We start from the raw sequence: 22,104 nt of genomic DNA, 5'->3' as shown, positions 1-22,104 counted from the left end.
TACTTTAAAATATCTTTCTTTTTTTTTCTTTTTTTTTTTCCATCTAATGTTATGTAATAATGTTATAAGAGTAAATTTGTTTCATTTCTAAATATAAAAGGGCAATGCTAGAAAGACTAAATTTGTGAACTAAATGATGAGTCACCATAAGGAAATATAACGTTTATCAATGTTTAAGTAATAATTCAATCATCAACTTACATGTCTATAAATTTAGTATCCCTCTAGCATCACTCAATATAAAAATTTCTAATACAATGAGATATTCTGATTGTCAATCATAACACCTTAAAAAACGATAGTTTTCCGATTTTAGTGAAGGTTATGTTTGTAGCTTTTTTTACTTATAATTAATGGCATTTGTAACCTTGCAATCAGTGAGTGGTAAAATTTATTTTGATTTAAGTGATTGTTTTCTAACATGAATATATTGTTTTACTTTTTTTAATATTATCTTAAGGAGGGACCCTTATATAAATTTCACACAAGCCTCCGAAATTTAAAAAAATGGCCCTACCATATTATGACATGTTTAATACCGAAAGCAAAGTTCAATTAGGTTAAAATCGAGACACGAATACTTAAATGTATGTACCCCGCTAGATGATATGATTAGGGAAAAATATGCTTAAAGTGGTGATTCCAACATAGAATCTAAAGGGTATAGGTATTTTGCTCTCTACTCGGGTGCCAAAGATTTTCCTTTCCTACTTGGGCTACATACAAGTTACCAGCATCACTACCAGCTCCTACACGAGATTAAATCGGCAATTTCTTGGATTTTTTTATTATTATTTATCTTATGAAACACTTCTATCTTTTAGGAAAGCCAAACGAGATACAAGAGCACAACCCGAGTATATCATCATGACATGGACCCGCTCCACCCGTTACATGGACTCGCCCGGCAAATTACATAAACCCTGCCCTGCCGATTACATGGATCTATTTTACCAAAAAAGAAAATTACATACCAATGCTTGGTGGTTCAAGTGGTAAGGAGCTTATTCCCCTTAAGCAAGGTTTCGAGTTCATGCCTTGTGAATGGAGAAGCCAGCATTGGGAGAACTTACCCTCGAATAGGGTCCAACCTTGGATTCATCCAAACAAAAGGAAATTACACGGATCTGCCCCGCCTCACTTCGTTTATTGTTTATAAAACTTGTGCCCGTTCTCGAAACGGTTAGACATGCCTTGCCCCGCTGGGCCAAGACCCGTTAGCCCTCCACTAATATCATTAATTCGATTGGAAAAATAAGAAATAAGAATAATTAAGATCTCTCAATGAAAATATGTAGACGATTTTGGATGGTAACCAGCATTATTATGATATCTACATTATCAATAATACTTTGATAAAAAAAAAATTAATTGATAATAAAATAAACATGTATTTTAAAATACAAGTCATTATAAAAGAAAGGTTTTTTTTATTAACACCTCATATTTTGTTGATTACACCTCACATAAAATTTAATAATAAATAACTCATATATCTTGATATAAAATGACTATTTAGGCCCTAAATAGTACAGTACTCCGTAAGTTCTTTTAACAACAAAACCTAATAATAATTCAAGAACATGTTGAGATCGATTTTTCTTGTTTTCGAGTTGCAGTCTAAGAGTTCAAATCTGAAAACATTTGTGACAACCCGTTCCAAATTTTACGTTTTTATTTTATTTTAAAAGCGTGAATTTACGAAATTGCCCTAGAGGCAAGGACTTTGACTTCCGTTGACCATCGACTTGAGAGATGTAGGACTTATTCTTTAAGCATACCCTCGTAGTACTCTTTGGTACGAACGTATAGGCGAAAGCCGTTTGCGAGTCCGGATTCTAACGGTATAGTTACGGACGTTCGAAATTGGTTATTCAAGGTTTAGTGTTTATTTAAATTAAATCCCCACTTTGTGGGGGAAGCCCAAAATCAGAAATGGAGGGAGAAAAGAAAGGGAAAAAAAAAAAAAAAAGGGGGGGAAAGCTTCCCGTGCACCAATACCCGCACCACCGCGAGTCCATCTTCCAAGGTCGATTCCGGCCAACTCCGGTGGAGTTTTTGGATGCCACCACCACCATCTTGAAGCTCTCATTCCCCTATACAAAACCCACCCAAGAACCAACTTGATTAACCATGGTATGGGGCGGTTTGAGGTCACGAAAGTTGACGAAAATCAATGGTGCTCCGGCCACCCTTTTCGATTTTCCGGCAAATCCGCAAAGCAATGGCCGATGCCACCACTTGGGCTTTGTAGCCCATCATCCCAGGAGCAAAACCCAACCAACCTTGACCCTGTTGGACCACCGTAGACGACGAATCAACGTCGGGAAGTTTTAGGCACCCGCCGGCTTTGTGGGCAAAATTGACCATCTTCCGTCCACTTTTGGACTTCGTGGCAGGTATGAAAGTTGCTCCACTCACTGACATCTTCATTTCTGTGAAGTTTGAGAATTTTTGGAAATAGTTGAATTTTCCGGCGAGTTGGGGTGGCCGACCGCCACCCGCGGCGGCGAGTGGCCAGTGGGCCGCCAATGCTATTTTTAGGCTATGTCAAATGTCTTGAATTCAGTTTTGTCATTTGAATGACGTAGGTTGATAGTTGGAACCTAAATTCGTTACGATACGTTACTTGATAAAAAAAATGAATCGATGATCCGACCGTTGGATCGTCACCAAAATTGGATATATTATAATAGGTAATATTTAAAAATCATAGGAATTTATGGATTGAGAATCCGACTTACGGATCTTCCTGAATTGGATTTGTAAGTTAGTAAAATAAATGTTCACGGTCGCTTGTTTTAGGCAATTGACGGAGATCTGACCGTTGGATCGTAATGAAATTTTAATATGTTATTCTAGAAACATATTGTGGATCTTTGGGAGTTGCGGATTGGAAATCTGATATGTGGATCTTTCGGGTCAAGTTATACAGGGTTGTAAACCCTACCGTCGATCTTTGATCGACAGTTGACTTATGGTCAATGGGTCTCAAACTGATTTAGAATGTCGTTGAGGTTGTGTTTTATGTGAATTACATATTCTACGGATAAGAGTTCTGAGATGTGATTTGATAATTGGTCATAGGGACCAATCATTCAGGACGCCTCGATGCGTGCGCCAGAGAATCATAGCGTGGACTCCAGGTGAGTGGATTTTTTCCTTTTTATCGTACATATTGTTGAGAGTTCTATCGACACTTTTAAATTGATTAGGCATAGTACTTTCATATATAATTATTGTGAATGCTTGAAGTACTATATGAACTACGAATGGCTTGATCTCTGTTTAGGGTACGTAGGCAGTCTAACGAGACGTTAGATGCAGCCATAAAATATTTGAGACAAAAGCCTTATTTGGGAAATTGAGTAATGCGAAGGAAATTGGTAAAGGCAAGTTTTAGTTTTGTGAATTAGTTAGTTAATTAGTGTTAATTGAGTTATCATGGATAATTATCCTTGAAAATAAGTAGTTCGGGAGTAGAGCGTTATTGATTGTACATTTCACACTGTATAGTTTATAATTGAAAATGCTACAACATGGTTGAGTGTTACATTGCATCATGGTATATCCATATGTATACTACTTGCATATAATTATTGGGAATGCTTTCAAGTGCAAAGGTGGACGCAGGACACCCAGGTAAGCTTCAGGTGAGTACATGTTGATGTTAGTGATGGTAGTGAGTACGATTGTGTTGAGATATAGTATAGCTCATAAACCTGCACCCCGGTGTTAGTGCTCCCGCCCGTGGCCAGGGCACAGTCCTTCACGTGATGTTCACCTCCCGCACCTTACGCTCACCTTGGATTTAAGGTAGGTGCACAGTCCTGTCGTACAGATCACTTTAGGTGGTTCCGAATCGTAGGTGACCCGCGATTATTCGCCCAGTCTTCACGTGATCGTAGCACTTATTTACACCCAGTCCTGTCGTACAGACCACTTTAGGTGGTTCCGACTCGTGTGCAGGTATACTTATTGAGCTATTGACTAGCCAGGATTGATGAGATATGGATAAGTCGTACAGGTCACTATAGGTGACTCCGACTTATATGCTAGCCATGATTGATGAGATATGGATAAGTCGTACAGGTCACTATAGGTGACTCCGACTTATATGCTAGCCATGATTGATGAGATATGGATAAGTCGTACAGGTCACTATAGGTGACTTCGACTTATATGCTAGCCAGGATTGATGAGATATGGATAAGTCATACAGGTTACTATAGGTGACTCCGACTTATATGCTAGCCATGATTGATGAGATATGGATAAGTTGTACATGTCATTTTAGATGACTCTGACTGATATATCACTTTGTATTGATTTAGTTCATTTGACCTACTTATTAATGTATGGTGGAGTTGATGGCAAACCGTGGTTTTAGTCATTTCTGAGTATGGTTTGGATATATGCATATATGTTGTACTGTCTTATGGAAAACGATAAGGGTTTTACATTTAGGGGCATTACTTTAGAGAGGTAATAACTTTGGGAAGCTTGGTTTTATTGCTTACTCACACCTTCTGTTTGGTGCCCTCCAGGTTTTAGTTGCTGAGTTTGTATCGACAAGAATCTGTGGCGAATCTTAGTATTGTTGGATATTTCTGAGGGTATGATTCTTACCCACACTATTGTACCTTACTTATGCTCTGACATCGCGTGTGAAATGGGTTTGCTCCCACTCATAGCGCACTCTGGTACTTAGACACTTTTAGATTCAAATTTATTCACTTTTTCTACACTCTATCACATTTTATGGCTTCGTCACCGTCCAGGTGTCGGCCAGCATAGCTCGATTCAGGGTCCAAGTGGACTTTCTGGGTCGGGGTTTGTCACATTTTCTGCAAATTCCGATATCACTTTTTTAAAGATAATTTTCATAAGATGGGGGTGTAAGCGCGATCGTAATCGCAAATGTTGCAAGGAACCCATGATATTTTTCGTAAGAGAAATATATTTATGTTGATACATGGATAATCATTAATTGTGAGTCGGAAACTGATTCCATTTGGCAGTTAAGAATGTCTGGAAAAGAGAGTTTCATTTCTTATTTTTTTGGTTGAAAGGAGAGACTTCAAGAAGAGAAAAGCTAGCCGAAGTTTGAAATCCCATAGCAAACTAGGATAAAAATGTAAGAGTTCAAGTCAGAGACTAGAGCAAGAACCAAACAAAAACAACTAAATTATATAGATAGCAGTACACTAGAAGCTAGGCGCATTTTATTTCCTAGAATTCGACAAACAGAAGCAATTCTTTCTAACACTGGATAAATCTCCCAACAAGGTAGCAACAAGCTTTCTTATTTCCTTGTGGGGTGTAAGGGTAGTGTAGAAAATTGCGTGGGGTGGATTAAGATAATTTTTAATTTAAAAAGTAAATGTGGGGTGTTTTTAGTACGTAAGGTGTGGTCAACAAAATGTAGGATGTTAATAAAACAACCCATAAAAAGGTTATTGCTCTGAAAATTTTATGTTTTTCAAAATTTTATTTAATAATATATTTACACTAAGGTGATGGGGTTAGTAAATTCGTTGAGAAATTATTCTTGAAATTGGAATATAATATATCTCATAAGTAATGAGAAATATTACTAAATTATTGTACAAGTGGCAGTCGTGAAAATTAATTTAGGGACATGACCCCGAGACATACTTTTTGACACACGTTTTTTGTGGTTCACATTTTGTAACCTTTTTTAAGGTCCAAACGGTCTATATTTCAATTCATCGTTCATAGATCATCCTTACAAAAAATTCGACAATCCCAAAACTGTTAACACATTCATTTGTAGAAAAGAAAATTAACGAATACAATTCTACAAATATACACTGAATTAGTCTAACGGTCATATGACCCCGTATTTGGTGATTTGTAAAGATGGTCTTGAGAAGAACTAAAAGATTAACGATCGAATTGTTAAAATATATTACAGAATAAACTTTACAAAATGTGTGTCAAAAGTATACCCCCGAATTTTAAGCCATTTATTTATTGTATTTTTTTACAATGTCTAGTACTGTGGTGTGGAGTCCCATCCATTAGTTGGATCTTTGGGAGTCTATGATTATTTACTCTAATAAAAGTGGAGAACGACCTCGTAACTTTTCTCTGAGCGGTCTATGATTATTTACTCTATGGCCATTTCCAATCGAAGGCTGGCAAGATGACTCGTTTTAGCCCTCTGGTCCTCTAAGAAATTAATATTTTAATAAACAGTGCAGAGCCATATTTCTTACAATCTCCAACTGAGGGGCCTGAGGGCCACAGGCCAAACATAGTCCTGTGACAAAAAAACCATCTCCAACCGAGGGCTAAAGGGCCATAGGGCCAAACATAACTTATTATTTAAATTTAAAAACTACAACAACTTAAATTTAAAAACTACAACTTAAATTAATAGTGCTTGATGCAAGAATGATGCAGTGCATAAGGAGTTTATTCAACGAGGCTTTTGGTATTTTGGTGTTTGGTTATTCCGTTAATTATTAATTTGAGATTCATGTATCTTAGGCTGTGATTTAATATTTGTAGTAATTTTGATGCATTGTAAGTTGTGTTTTAAATTAAGTGGCTAGGTGGAACAATTGTCATTTAATATGCTTTGGTGGCTTAGGGACTGTATCTGCATTGATGAAGATGTTTTGGCACACTAGTATATTAGGGAGGGAGTTTGATATGTTAAAGGAAAACAATTGGAATTATAATTTTATGTTAATGAAGAATTGGGCATTGCTCTTTGTCATTTTTTTTTGTCAAGCCTTGTGTGTCTTTTGACATCTCCTCTATCTCTTTGTTGGTCTGCATTAAGGAATGGCTTAGGTATTTATAGAAAAAAAAGGGAATTTTTTAAAAAATTTGGCCCAAAAAAAAAGAGAGGACAATACTGTCGGATACATCCAACAGAAAATGTATTAATAAAGAAAAATCCAGCCTCGCCCGGGGCTGGCTAGTTGGGTTGGGCCAGCCAGTTGGCCCTTTGGCCCTTTTTTGTCCCGTGGGACCCATGGGACCTTTGGGCTAGGTCTCGGTTGGAGACGATTTTCAAGTTATTTTCGACTCTCGGACCTTCTAGACCCTTTTGTTGGAGATAGCCTAATAAAAGCAGAGAATGGCATCGTATCTTTGGCAAGTTGGTGTCAAATTTCCTAAAATTAAGAGAATGGTTGGTTGGTGTCATAGTCAAGAAATGAGAGCATTGAGAGCAAACAAAAAATAATAATAATTCAAGAACTGAGAGCATTTTTATCTATTTTAGTGGATTTGAAATGGATTATTATATTAACCTGTACATTTTGCTGATTACACTTATATATATTTAATACACGTAATACATTCTAGTACTATCCTAACTCTCCACACTCTACATACACTGTAAATACATTGTAATACTATCCTAACTCTCCACACTATACATACACTGTACAATCTCCACTCAAACCCCGCATCAAACTCATCTTCTTCAACACGAACAACTATTCCAATATATAATTATATAGTGTGTTGTAAATAGTGGGACTGTATGCCCACATGCCAATAGTAATTTTCTCATATGTCTAACCGTGTTGTTTTTGTTTGTTGTATGGCAATCATTCACTTTCTGTAAGTTTTCCACGAAAGTTGCTCTGTATAAAGAGCATTCTGTGTGATCAAAATACACAGCAAGAAAAGAAAAGAAAAAAAAGGAATAATTATCCTCAAGATTTAGCTTAAAATTAGTGGTGAAGCCCACGTGTGAGAGTGAAGAAGAGAAATTGTACCTCACCTGCCAGGGAAGGACGCGCGCAAGCACCTCTCCCAGCAGGTCCCCAACCCCACCCATGTGGTCATGTCGGCCTGCTGTCTGCAAGAATCCTAGAGCCTAACATCTCTTTTTCTTAACCCAACAGCACCAATTCAAATGAACCACGGTCCATATTTATATATTTTTTTTATATTTATAATTTCATTCAATTCAACTGTTGATATTTTATATGATTAAATTCAACGGTATAAAAAAAGATTTAACAGTCCAAATTTAAATTTAACGGCTAAAGTAATTAAAAATAATTATTTAACTCAAAATTCACCCAAATTTAGTGATTTTTCAATATTTATCGAAATCTAAATGTTTTTAGGTTAAATTGTTCATAAAATTAAATTAAAATAGTGTACATTAAAAAAAAATTAGCCTAAATTTATTTTTTAATAACCTCGAAATAAAAATTTTAGGCCAAAAAGGTTAGAGCAGAAAAGTTGTTCCTGGGTTAAAACCTAAATTTTCTAAGCTAAATTTTTTAAGTTTTACTCCAAAAGTTAGAGATGGTTGAAGGAGGGGCTCCTATCAATCTCCCCCATGACTTAGGTTGAGGGATTGATCATTCCTACTGCTCACTTAATTCAAATCCAACACAAGGGTGGCTGGTAAGTGGTTTGGAGTTTGAAAGATGAAACTGTTTACTTGTGGGAGGAAAAGAAAACGACTTGACGACTCTAGGAGTCTGTCTCTGTCTCTGTCTCTGTCGATGGCCTGCGGGACCAGGTTCCTCTCCTAATCTAGGATGAGGGTCTTCATGATCAAGAGATGTGTTCCGTTGAATTTTTATCCAATGTTTATAATTATTAAAACTTTAAAGGGATCCGCTTGTTTGTAGCCGTTGAATAAAAATTCAACGACCTACATCTCTTGATCATGAGAATCCTCATCTTATATTAGGAGAGGATCCTGGTCCATGGCCTAAGTGATTGCAGTTGCTTTTCTAAGTACTTGTATTGGGCCACCCTCTAGAGACCTACCAATCACGGTTCTCCAACTTTTGGACAATCGGTTGGATTTATTAAAATATTGGTTTTAGATTTTGTAAGGATCCCGCTAGATACATAGAATTAGAGTATTGATAAACCCTAAACCCTACAGTGTAATCAGAGTTTTTTTGTCTCAAATTAAGTATGCATGACTATATTTATTTATAAATTTTGTCATAATATGTTGCAATGATCGAATTTCCGTCATTCAATTTTTAATTTAAACTCTTTGAATACAAGTTTTAACGGAGGTGTTATTGTAATATGACATGTTAATATAAAAACCAAAGTTCAATAAGGTAGAAGTCGAGGGATGAATGTTTTAATTTAAGGAAAACTTCGGCTTTACTATCTTTCCTTATATCAAGCAAACCATTGATTTGTTTTTACTACTGTAGATGATATGATTAGAGTCAGGATTGTCTCTAATATTTTGAAGGTCCTATACGAATTTAATAAAATATCCTTTTTTTTTTTCTACAATATATTCATGCATAACTCAACATTCAATACTAACACTGTACGTGTATTCTAAAGCAAAAACAAGAAAAGGATGGCTCAAGGGTTTCTGGGAGAGTCTCCCTCTTTTTGTCGGCGCCGCCCCTTATAGGGTAAATCAGATGATTTTCGTCCTTGTTGATCATGGTGTACGGTTTAGGATAACTAGTAAAGATAGAGCTAATTGAGCTAGTTTGTCTAAATTGGGTTATTGGACTAGGGTTTTTGTTTGATTTGTTGGGCAACTGGGGCTGGTGGTTCATAGATTTCTTGTAGAAAGGGGGTGGTGGGTGATCCTCGGAAGATGATTCGTCTAGTGTCATGGTTTAGCATGCTTGCCTAAAACCACTTTGGTGTTAGGGTTAGGGGTAGAGCCGGCCTTGAGGGTAGCTAGAGTAGGCGCCCGCATAGGGCTCCCACTTTGAAAGGCCCCCCCAATTTTTAGGCGGAACGAGGCAGGTATGGACGGAGATAGGTGGGAGTTATGCGGGCTTATATGTAAATGCTAGAATTTGGAAATCTTTTGTTGCAGGGTCGGCCTCGTGCGAGGAAGAAGACAACCCTATTCCCAACATCATTTTAATTGCACAATTTTACTTCAGATGGTCCCACCATCCTTTTTTTTTTTTTTTTTTTTTAGCTGCACGTCTTCTTCCTTTTAAAGAGTCTCCACCATCTTTTTTTAACTTTTTTGCTTCTCTCTTAAATATCACCTTTATGTTTATTTTTATTATGTTTGATCACCCTATTTTAAGATCACACCACATTTATCTTTATTATGTACCTAAAAGGTTAAAACTCTCACATTTTTGAAAAATGACATTATTTAATGTTCAAATTAATTAGTTTATATAATATATAATAAATTATTCAAATCCACCTCATCCACCTAGGTTCATATACAAAAATTACTCTAGTATTTTCCCTAGCTATAATGACACACCCCGATCGAGATCAGGGCATGCTGGTCGTCACGTGGAAGTGACGTAACCATGTGCACAGTGCGGAAGCTAATAAAATAATAATAAATAGTACGAATAAATAAAAACTAGCTTTACACAAAGTAATAACGAACAAGTGCAAGCGTAAGTGTGAACCATAAGTTCAGAGCATAAAAGCCTAATGCAGTCCAAAAGGAAACGACACAACAAAAGCACACCCGAAGGTGGTCCTACACTGGTGGTGGTCTGTCAGATATGCCGGGAAAATCCTCAGGGAAGCCACCAAATGTGCTAGCCAACTAGAACCTGGAGGGGCGCAAAACAAAAGCGTGAGTGGGCAAAAACAAAGCTTTTCGAAAACCAATTTAATAAATAAGTTCTAACCCCTCACCGTAAAACCTGTATACTTCCCAGAAAATAGAATATATATATATATATATATATATATATATATGTCATGCTCAGGAATATGCTACGCCAAAACCTCAAAGAAAAATGCAAGTGCTCAGGTAGTGTCATATCAATGTCATGTAATCTGTCAGCCGGAGTCACCTAACGTGACCTATACGGCTGAATCTAGAGCTCAAATCTCCATCTCACTAGCTAGACCTGCACACGAGTCGGAACCACCTAAAGTGGTCTGTACGACAAGCCTGTGCACCTAACTTGGATCCAAGATAAGCGTGTGGTGCGGGAGGTGAACATCACGTGAAGGACTGTGCCCAACTCTGGGCAGGAACACTAACACCGGGGGTGCAGGTTATGAGCTCTCTATGTATCTAGAATCACTACTGACGTAAATGTAAAATCATACTCACCTAGCATTTACCTGTGCGTCCTCGGCACCAATACACATGTATGTATGTATGACTAATAATGCATATGGATCTGTGCTCCAGATGCCAATTGTGCCATCTCATTGGCAATTGAATTTGATTATCTGGGGATATGGTTGACTGATATCTCAGTGCCCCAATAGCTCAGTAACTATGTTGATGCCAAATAGTAACCAGCCATGGTAATGTGTCTGCACTTATATTCTTCATTTAACTAATTAATCACCAACTCTGAATCACCAAACACTTCGACTTCAGTTGCCCCTAACTCTATCAAGATTTCTAGGCCAATTATCAGTGCCTTATACTCTGCCCGATTGTTGGTAGTTTCTTGATAATTCAGAATGAATGTATAGCAATGATGAATTCCTTTAGGATCAATGATGACAATCCCAGCTCCAGCAGCCTTTTAATTGCAAGATCCATCAAAATACAATATCCAAGAAGTAACCCAGAGACTAGCTATCTTTTTTATTTCTTGCTGAATACATTCTTCCTTATCCGAGAAGGCATTGCTTGGTGGGATCCAAAGACTAGCCACCTCTAGAGTTCCTGGGACGTTGATAAACTTATTCTGATCCTCTTGGTGTTCAGTTAAGAAGTCTACAATTGCTTGCCCTTTGATAACTCTTTGAGGCACATATTGAAAACTAAACTCTGATAGTGCTAGAATCCTTTTTCTAATTCTTCTAGTCAACATTGGCTTTGGCAGCATGTACTTGATTACATCTGTCTTGGCAATAATGTAGATATGACAAGGCAACATGTAATGCCTTAACTTGCAGGCAGTGAAGTATAAGGCTAAACAAAGTTTCTCCACTGGGGTATATCTTGTTTCTACCTCATTAAGGATTCTACTGAGGTAGTATATTGCTTGTTCCTTCCCACCTTCATTATTTTAAGCTAGTAAGCTTTTCATTGACTTCTCTAAGGTAGAAATATAAAGCTTTAAAGGTTTCCCTCTCTGAGGTGGCATAAGCACTGATGGAGAGGTCAAGTAAGTTTTTATACTGTCGAAAGCCTCTTGATATGGTGGTCCTCACTCGAACTCTTCTTTGTCTTTTAATCTTAACAGAGTAGTTAGTGGCTGAATCTTGCCCGCCAAGTTAGCAATGAATCTTCTTAAGAAGTTGATTTTCCCTAAAAGCCTCTGCAACTGTACCTTATTGATAGTCGGAGGTGACTTCATTATTGTTCGAGCTTTGTTTTTATACACCTCTACCCCTCTCTGATGAACAAGGAAACCCAAAAAGTTGCCCGCTCTTACCCCAAAAGCACAATTCTTTGGATTCATCTTCAACTTATGGATCCTTATTCTTGTTAAGGCTTGCCTGAGGTCTAATAAGTGTTGTTCTTCAGTTTTGGACTTCACTACGATGTCATCAATGTATACTTCCATGTAACCAATCAGGTAATGGAAAATGGCATTCATTGCTCTCTGATAAGTTGTTCCAGCATTTTTTAGCCTGAATGGCATTACCAAGTATTCATATGCTCCAACATGGCTTGGGCATCTAAGAATTGTCTTATGTATATCTTTTTTAGCCATTTTTATTTGATTATAACCAGCATTTCCATCCATGAAAGATAGAACTTTGTGTTTTGCAACTACGTCTATAGATAGGTCAACCATGGGCATGTGGTATTCATCTTTAGGTGTGGCTCCATTAATGTTTCTATAGTCAACACAACACCGAACTGCTTTAGTTATAGCTTTAAATACAGGTAAAATGTTGGCCAACCACTCGACATATTTGGTAGGCCTAATAAATCCAGCCTTTACTACCCTTTCAATCTCTTCTTTGACTTTTTCCTCGATCTCTTTTGACATTCTTCGTGGTACTTACTTGACTGGTTTATATCCCTCCTTGATAGGCATTCTGTGTTCTACCAACAATCTTTTGATTAAAAACCTAACTGTAACTACTTGGTCCTTCCTTTTTTGTTCTAACATTACTGGTGTTGGGGAGTTGGGACAATATGGGGTCTATCACATTCCTCCATTTTAAGAAATAATCCTAGTTCTAGGAGCTTTTGGGCCATCATCTAAGTTGGGCGGCCATTCTCATCAGCTTCTAAGCACTAGAGAATCCCAACACTGGGATTGTAGAAACTAGCTTCTGCAACATTGGCTGTAGGAAGAAATAGTCGTGATTCGACCTCCACCATTTCCCAAAATCCTGGTCCTTGAGTCCATTCTTCATGGTAAACAGCCACTTGTTGATGCAAGGTGGAGGGCACAGAGAGGATTTGGTGGATCCAATCTCAACCAAGCAATGTTTCATAAGTGGAGCTACAGTCCACCACAAAGAAAGCTAGCATGATTTGCTTGGACCCCAAGTCCACTTCCAAGGGTAATATTCCATGGGTTTTGGTGACGGCTCCAGAAAAGCTAAAGACTGTCAAATCTATAGGAATGAGACCCTGTTCACCCTTCCCTAACTTCTTCATTTACTTTGTTGGAAGTACATTGACTGCAACTCATCCATCAATCAACACCATCTTGAAGGGTACTTCCTCCAGATGAACAGTTACATATATGGGCTTGAGATGGTTAGCTAGGGCCATGCTCAGACGACTGAAGACCATTTTGTCCAAATATACTCTCTCGAGCTTATTCTTAGAGGCTTCAGGCAACTCTATTCTGCCTGACTCTCATTTTCCTGTTTCTTTAACACTAACATGTGCCATCATAGATTCTGTTACTAAATAATCACTGTCCATTGTGGCAGGTTGATTAGGTTCGGCGCAGAACATGGCAAATAAAACATATGTCATGTTTACGTGGAAGTTGCTAAGTCCAAGTAAGTCCTTATTATTTCATCTGATATGGTCAGTAACCAAGCCTGTGCTTCTTTTGGCAACATCAATTCGGGCACTTCCTCCTCCTTAGTTATAACAAAGTTTGACACATGCCCTGGAATTTCACAGAGGGTTTCGAACAACAAAGGTGAAGGTATTCCTCTCTCGGGCGAAATAGTCCCAAAACATATGGGTTATGGACTCCACCTTGGGGTTGGCATCATTATTATATCTTCTTGAGCCCTCCTCAAGATCCTATATTTTCCTGGGTGAGGATTTTGTAGCACATGATCCCTTTCTCCCTCAATCTTGCTATTGGCTTTTTCCACCTCCTTTTTGCTTCTCCATTAAAGTTGATTTCTTCCCCCATGAGGCACTTTTTCAAACTTCACATTTTCAGAGTTTTCTGATGTAGTAGGGACTTTAAGTGATTTCATAAGGGCTTTGTGCTGTCTCTGTACTCTCCTGATCATAGAAGCTCCTATTTCTTTCACTGGTTTCCTGTCCTTCCCCACTACATACCATTTCCGCCCTAGTCGAGCATAACCTTTCTTAGTGACTGGTGATATTGGATTCTTTGTTCTTCATTTCATTCTGACATCGTTGTAACTTGGTCGATAAGGCCTTACACCCACCCATTTTGGTATTTTGGCCTCTTTATCCTCCACTTCTTCCGAGGATTCATAATTCCTGAAGACCTCGGATAAGCCTGTTGACTCAGAATCTCATCCCAGCCTTTGGAAAACATTTCTGGATGTTTCTTTCTCGGCAGATCGCATGATGCTTCTTAGCGCTTCTTGCTCTTCTTTCTCTTTTCTTCTGATCAATTCTTAATCAATAATAGCTCCTGATGCTGGTACTTCTAGCTCACACTCACATTGGCACCTACTACACAAAACCACCCCTTAACTATGGCCATTTTGGGTCTTTCGAGCAGCTTAATAGCTCATTCCGTAGGTCTGTCAAACTAGTCACCTTTCAGCTTTTACCTCCCACGTGGATTTCCCTTCCTCTTTTCTGCCCAAGTTAAGTTGATCATATTAATTGTGGCCTCTGGGAATGAATCTGTACCAATCATCATATTGGCATATGGTTTATCCAAGAGGAATTTCCCTTTGGTTATGAGGTCTTATATCCAATCCCTGAACTGGACACAGTTGACTATAGAGTGGTTAAATGTATAATGCAGCTTGTAATACTTCTTTCCTCTCAACTCATTGGGCTTGGGTAGCTTTTTAGTACTGTCGGGCACAATTACTCTTGCTCGCACTAGCTCTTCATAGATCGCAGAGGCTTTGGTCAAATTAAATAAGTAACTATGGTATTTAGGTGGTTTCATAGGAACAAATCCATCCATCATTCATTACTACTTTCTGATCCTTAACTGGCTGGATTAACCCCCTTCACCATTAAGGGTTTGAAGGAAGTAGTCATCTCTACTACACACATTTCAATCCCCTCTCCACCACGGCCATCACCTTTTTCGAGCTCTGTTTCCCCAAACTCTACTTGGTGAATTACAGCTTTGTTTTTATAAGAATGAGGCACTTTGGATGAATGCTTCACTTGTTGTTCTTCAGTCAACAACTTCTCGTATTTTGTGGTAGCAATTACTAATTCTTGCAACTCATTGAATTGTACATCATAAAACTTCTTTCTCAAATGGAGTCTTAATGCCTTTTGAGCAATAGATATAAGTTGGGCATGGTTAATAGAAAATTGGCACCTCATTCTGGTCTTCCTAAATCTCATCATGAAGTCTTTTGCAGACTCATGTTCATATTGCTTTACTTCAACCAGATCATTGATAGTCATCTCGGGTTCAACTCTATAGAATTGCTCATGAAAAGCCATCTCCATTTGCCCCCAATTAGCAATAGAATTAGGGGCAACAAGGAATACCATTGGGATGTTAATCCAGTCAGCGAGTTCCTAAACAACCTTAACTTATAGTAAGGATTGTCTTCAAATGCCACACAATGGTTAGAGAACCTGAAGATGTGATCTCTAGATGAGACATTGCCATATTCTCCACTAAATGTTGGGAATGCGGGCATCTTGAAATTAAGGGGAAATGGGTTTTGTTCATCAATGTACTCGGGATATGGCTTTTGGTAGGTGATCCTGAATAGTGGACAGGCCTGAGGTTGAGCATTCTAAACCACCATTCTTCTTAGCTCAACCAACTCCTCCCTGAGCTGCTGGTTGGCAGTATTGTTGTGCGAGGTATAAGGAATTTCCCACTTCGGTCTACGATCATTGCCTGAGAGAATCTCATTTCTTAGTTCAGGTTGTCTCCATCTGGCTCCTCCTCCCTTATTAGCTAATGGTGGTGGCCTATATGGGGAAGGTTTATCCGCAGATTTGAGCTCACCTTTTCCGCTAGACTTTCCAATTAATTGGGGCATTTCATACTTCTTTCTTTCTTGCCCACTTTGCCCCTACTATCTACTGAGAATAGTAATAAGTCGGGCAACTTTGTTTCCAGAATCTTTTCTAACACCGGCTGTCTGATCTCATTTCCATCTTTCTTCTTTCCCCTATCCTTCTTTTCCTCAAATAAAGGGAATAGGGGAATAACTGGTTCCTTCACAGGGATTGTTTCTCTCACCATATCTCTATGACCATCTCGAGGGGTAGAATACTCCAGATCTAGTATTCTCTACAAACTTCCTGTTAAGGAACAAAGCCTGCTTACTTCTCCCCTAATCTCTAAAGAGATTTTCTTCATACTCTTCAACAATTGCACCATGGTGGCTTGTAAGTCTTCATTGGTTACTTTCCCTTCTAACTTTTTAGATGAAGTCGGGCTTTCCAGTATAGTTGATCTTCGTAAGGAAATGAGATCTTCTGGTTGATATGTCATTTTTAACCTTGGTAGGTACTAGGATGGCCTGTATTTTGTACTTGAAAGCATTTGGAGAGTGTTTTTTACTTGAATGCCAAGTGCTTTTTAGCTGGTAGTAGGTTGGTCTCCATCACTTGTCATTTCAATTGTAAGCACGTGGCTTGTATCTTGGCTAAGAAGGCTTTAGTTTGCTTCTAGGCATAATGTTGGGTTTCTGTAAGTCCCCTTTAATTTGATACCCTTGGGCCCTTCTTCATTTAAGTCCATTATTCAAATATTAACCCAAACAACTTCTTCACCTCGCAACGCTCCCACCTGCCAAACCAACTTTGACGATTAGAGTGGTTTTCAAGGGTGCCAAAACCTCCTTCCTCAGTCGCTCCCACTCCCGTGATACATCTGATTTGGGGGTGAGAAGCCTCCTCGCAGTGCTTTCTTCCAGCGAAATGGAGCGCCCCTTATGAGCCTCCCAGGGGTTCCTTGTAAGCAAACAATGTATTGCCCAAGAAACGCGAGATCATGATAAGCATGAGCACCAAGAGAACCGTGTTTAGCATTGTAGTCAGTATTGATAGACACAAAATTGTTACATTTATTATCCTTATATTTATATTTATTAGTGCTTTAGTTTTGTAATTTATAAGGATTATGAGGCTTATTGATAAAAGGGAAACTTAATATGGTCTTAATACATCCTATACGTGTTAGTCTTTTTAATTACATTGGCTTCATCCATTTAATTAAATGTTATTTTATTCTTAGGTTGAAGACCAATAGACGGTGGAGATATTTTGAGAAAGGAATCTCAACTTGATTTGAATTCCCTTTTTTTTTCTTTTTTTTTTGAAAACTTGGAACAGAGAGGCACGGATAAAAAGGAGGGAGAGAAGCGGAATAGGAGGGAAGAACAGAGAACTTGGTACCGTTTGGTACGTGGGATGGGACGGAACAGAGTGGGACAAGGCGTTCCGTCCCATGTTTGGTGCACCTAAAACGGGTGGAATGAGCTGTTCCACGGGACGAGTTTTGGGTGAATTTTCGTTCCACCTCACCCCTCTGGAACGACTTGTTCCACATCCGTGGAACACAAAATTATAACCTCTCCGTCTCCTTCTTCTTCCTCCTTGTTTCCATCCGAGGGCATCTTTGCTCCCGCTCTGTTCCGTTCCATCCTGTCCCGTCCCGTCCCGTCCCGTCTGCATACCAAACAATACCTCAACTCCTGGGCTTTCTGGCGTGCAACAGAGAAGGCAGCAGCAGAGCACCAGCAATTGGGTTCTTTCCAGTTTTATTTTATGCATATTTTCTATAGAACTACTATGAATTCTTTGTTCATGGGATTCTAAACTCTTAGCTAAGGTTAAGAGGAAGCCCTAATTATGATTACTCTAGTTATTTGATTGTTCAATTTGGGAATTTCAAATTGATGATTAGTTTTCATTCTCTAGTTGAATTGCAATTTTGATATTGGGTTCTTTATGCTTGACCATAGCCCAAGATTTTGATATTGAAATTATTTGCATATGAATTTATTTCTGACCATGAATTGGATTCTATCGATGCTTTGTGAATGAGAATCATGAACTTATATTTTGATCCGACCGTAGATGAATATTGGTTTGTGTGGCTTCCTAGAAAATTAGCTATTTGTTTGACGTGACCAAGTTGATAAGTGGTTAATTTGTTTCTCACTGTGTTTAATTGGATTTCTATATGTTTGTGTATACCGAACCATGGATATAGAAATTGTAGAAATAGTTGAGTTTAAGCCTGACCACGGTAAAATTCACATCTCTTAGAAAATTATTGGCATGTGTACCTGACCACGGACATATGTACGGAAGTTGTTTTCATTAATTTGATAATTCATGAGTTGACAATTGGATACTAGAGTATGACAATTAATGGTGGAATCAAAGCCTTAGTGTTTTCTTACATTTGTTCTCAATCATATTTCTGTTTGAGTATTGTTAATTTTAATTATTCTTCGTTACAATCCCAATCTTTATTTTAATTTGTTAAGTAATAGTTATAGGATTAAATTGTTAAAACAACTCCGGTGGATTCATCTCGTATTTACATATTTCCACTACAACTGATTCGTGCACTTGCGAGTAAATTTGGTTTGAATTAATCTATTTATTAGGTTAATTTAAATTCACATCAAATTTTTTATGCCATTGCCGCCGGGGATTGCTTTTTCTAATTTGAACTTTAGTTGTTGCTTATCATAGTTAGTTTAGAATTTTATTTGTTAGTGAGTTTTCTTTTCTCCTTTCTTCCGTGTGTTCTTCTTTCTTAAGTTTTGTTTGTTTTTTTTTTAGGTACTGTTCAGTTTTGTTTTATTCTGGTAGATGCAAGGACGTCGATCACTCAATCTAGCACTTATTCCTATTGATCACGAACTTGAGCGGACTTTACGAAACTAGCAACGGAAACATTTATCTCAAATAGAGGTGCTCGAAACTCCACCAACTTCTGAAAAAGAATCAAAGATGGCCGAGCAAGATCAGGAAATTGTGCCGGTTAGAAGGCCGATGAGGGATTCTTTTGACCCCCGGGATTTGGATCAGCCCTCGTGCATTGCATTCCAACCTAATATTGACAGAACTTGTATGGTATCTCCTCAACTGCTCAATATGCTTCCTCACTTCAATGGAGAATCTCTAAAAGAAGATCCTTATGCACACATTCAAGAGTTCTTCGACATATGCAAAACGCAGCACATTAGGGGACTTAGTGCCGATGAGATTAAATTGCTTTTATTCCCCTTTTCTTTAAAAGGAGATGCCAAAAAGTGGTTGCGTTCATTGCCTGCCAATTCCATCACTGCTTGGGGACAATTGGCTAAACAGTTCATAAAGAAGTTCTTCCCTGCGCACAAGAAAAAACAATTGAAAAGAGAGATTCAATCCTTTGTTCAAAGAGATGTTGTTGGATAGTGGCCAAATTAGGCTAGGAAACAAAACAATATTGATGAGGGAACATCATGATGAGGATTATGTTTCCTTGTTTTGTGGCTTGATTTGTTCCTTATTTTGTGGCTTGATTTGCTCCTTGTTTTGTGGCTTTTTCAAAGCCATAATTATTTGGCTTTCGGGTGGAAGAAAGGAGGAAAAGAAAAGGGGTTGTTTTTTATTTAAATGCCTTGCCAAAGGAGAAGGAACGGATGAAGAGGGAAAGCATCCAAAGAGATGGTGAGAGCATTTGGCTCTACCATGGGCACGGGTGAGAGAAATCAAGAGAGCTAGAGTGAAAGATCTCTTGTGAAAGAACTCTTGGGGTAGAGTGAGGCTCTTGGGAAAATTCTGTGAGTGGGTGTACAAGGGATATGGGATTGGGTTATGTCGATTTAACTCATGTGTAACTTGTACTATTTTTCTCATAGTGAAGAGCAATATCTCTCCGAGGATGTAGGCAGGTTTTTGCCGAACCTCGTAAATTTCTCGGTGTCTTTATTTCTTGTATTTTAAACTATTCAACTGTGGGTTTGTATGTTGGTGAAGATAATCAGCCAAGGCACAACAGATGGCGACTCATTCCATGAGGCGTGGGATCACTTTAATAAATTGCTTATCAATTGTCCGAATCACAATTTGCCCGGAGATGAACAGGTACAAGCATTTTATGAAGGATTAAATGATTCGAATAAAGCCATTGTGGATTCCGCTTGCAATGGTATGTTAATGAAGATGAGATGAGTGACGAGGAAGCGACTGGAATGTACGAGGAACTTGCAGAGAACTTGCAACAATTTAATACACGGGGACGTCAGGCTAAAAGGGGCGCATATGCAATAAATGCTAATGATGGTATACAAGCTGAGATGGCTGCCATGAAATATTGCAGCACTAATCAAGCCTTAGCGCCTCAAAGTTCTCAAAAAGCTTCTACGTCTGATGTATGTGCAATCTGTTCTAAAAATGATCATGCTACAAATTTGTGTCCGATGACTTCATTTTCGGATCAAGAGCAAGTTAATTTTGTTGGCCAAGGAGGGTACTCTGCAAAGAACAATCCATATTCAAATACATATAATCCAGGTTGGCGGGATCACCCTAATTTTAGTTATGCAAATCAGCGGAATGTATTGAATCCTTCACAAGGGAACACACAACTTCAAGGGACTGCTCCAGGATTCTCCGAACTGAAGAGGTCGTCTTTGGAGGATAGCATAGCTGCCCTTGCACAAAGTCAGCTTGCGTTTCAACAAAGCACCCAGACTTTCCAACAGCAAACACAAGCTGCTATTCAGACTACTCAAGCTTCACTTCAAAAATTGGAAATTCAATTAAGTATGTTGAGTGTAGTTAGCAAAAAATACAAATTAATATAACAATCCATTTCAAATCCACTAAAATAGGTAAAAATGCTCTCAATTCTTGAATTATTATTATTATTTCTGTTTTTGCTCTCAATGCTTTCATTTCTTGACTATGACAGCAACCTACCATTCTTTTTATTTTAGGAAATTTGACGGAGTATGATTCTCTCTCATCCTAATCTCTTTTCTCTTTTATAATCTCCTATTCAAATGGTTACGATTACTCCACATCTACATCTTGTTTAAATTTTTTATATAAAAAATAAGATAAAAAGAAGAGCTTGGAAGGAGGAGATGAAAAAGAATGATAATAAGGGCTGGTTTGGTACTGCTGTGCTTTGAAAAAAAAAAAAAAAAACTGTTTCTGCTGTGCTGTGAGAATAAGCTCATTTTTGCTGCATCACGTTTTTAGCTTTTTTTTCATCCCAAACTATGAAAATAAGTTGTTTTTAAGTGTTAATTATAAAAGTACCTCAGTATTAAACCAGTACACGGGGAGATAATTATACTTCCAACTTGCCATACCTCTACGTAATCTCTTAGAACCAGGATCCTCACCGGATCCATTCCCTAGGGATCCTAGGGATCATGCAATTATGTCCGTTCACCGTATATCATGCAGTCAGAAATCATTTAAAATTTAAAATTTAAAATTCAAATATAAACAGTACTTAACGAAAACTGACCGCACGATAAACAGACACGATTAAGTGATCCCAAAGGCAAACCCCACATGGTTCTTAAACCCAAAAGCAGACCCCACATGGAAAAGTTACGAGGTCATTCTCCACTTTTATTAGAGTGAATAGTCATAGACTCCCAAAGATCCAGCTAATGGATGGGACTCCACGCCACAGTACTTTTAGAGACATCATAAAAAATGTAATAAATAAATAGCTTAAAATTCGGGGACGTACTTTTGACAAATATTTTATAAGGTTCATTCCGTAATGTATTTTAACAATTCAATCGTTAATCTTTTAGTTCTTCTCAAGGACTATTTTTACCAAATCATCAAATACAGAGTCATATGACCGTTAGATTAAATTAAGCGTATTTTTTGTAGAA

This window comes from Pyrus communis, chromosome 12 (genome assembly GCF_041283825.1).
Source record: "Pyrus communis isolate YQ-2024b chromosome 12, ASM4128382v1, whole genome shotgun sequence".
Lineage (NCBI taxonomy): Eukaryota > Viridiplantae > Streptophyta > Magnoliopsida > Rosales > Rosaceae > Pyrus > Pyrus communis.
Note: the sequence above shows the minus strand (reverse complement) of the source record.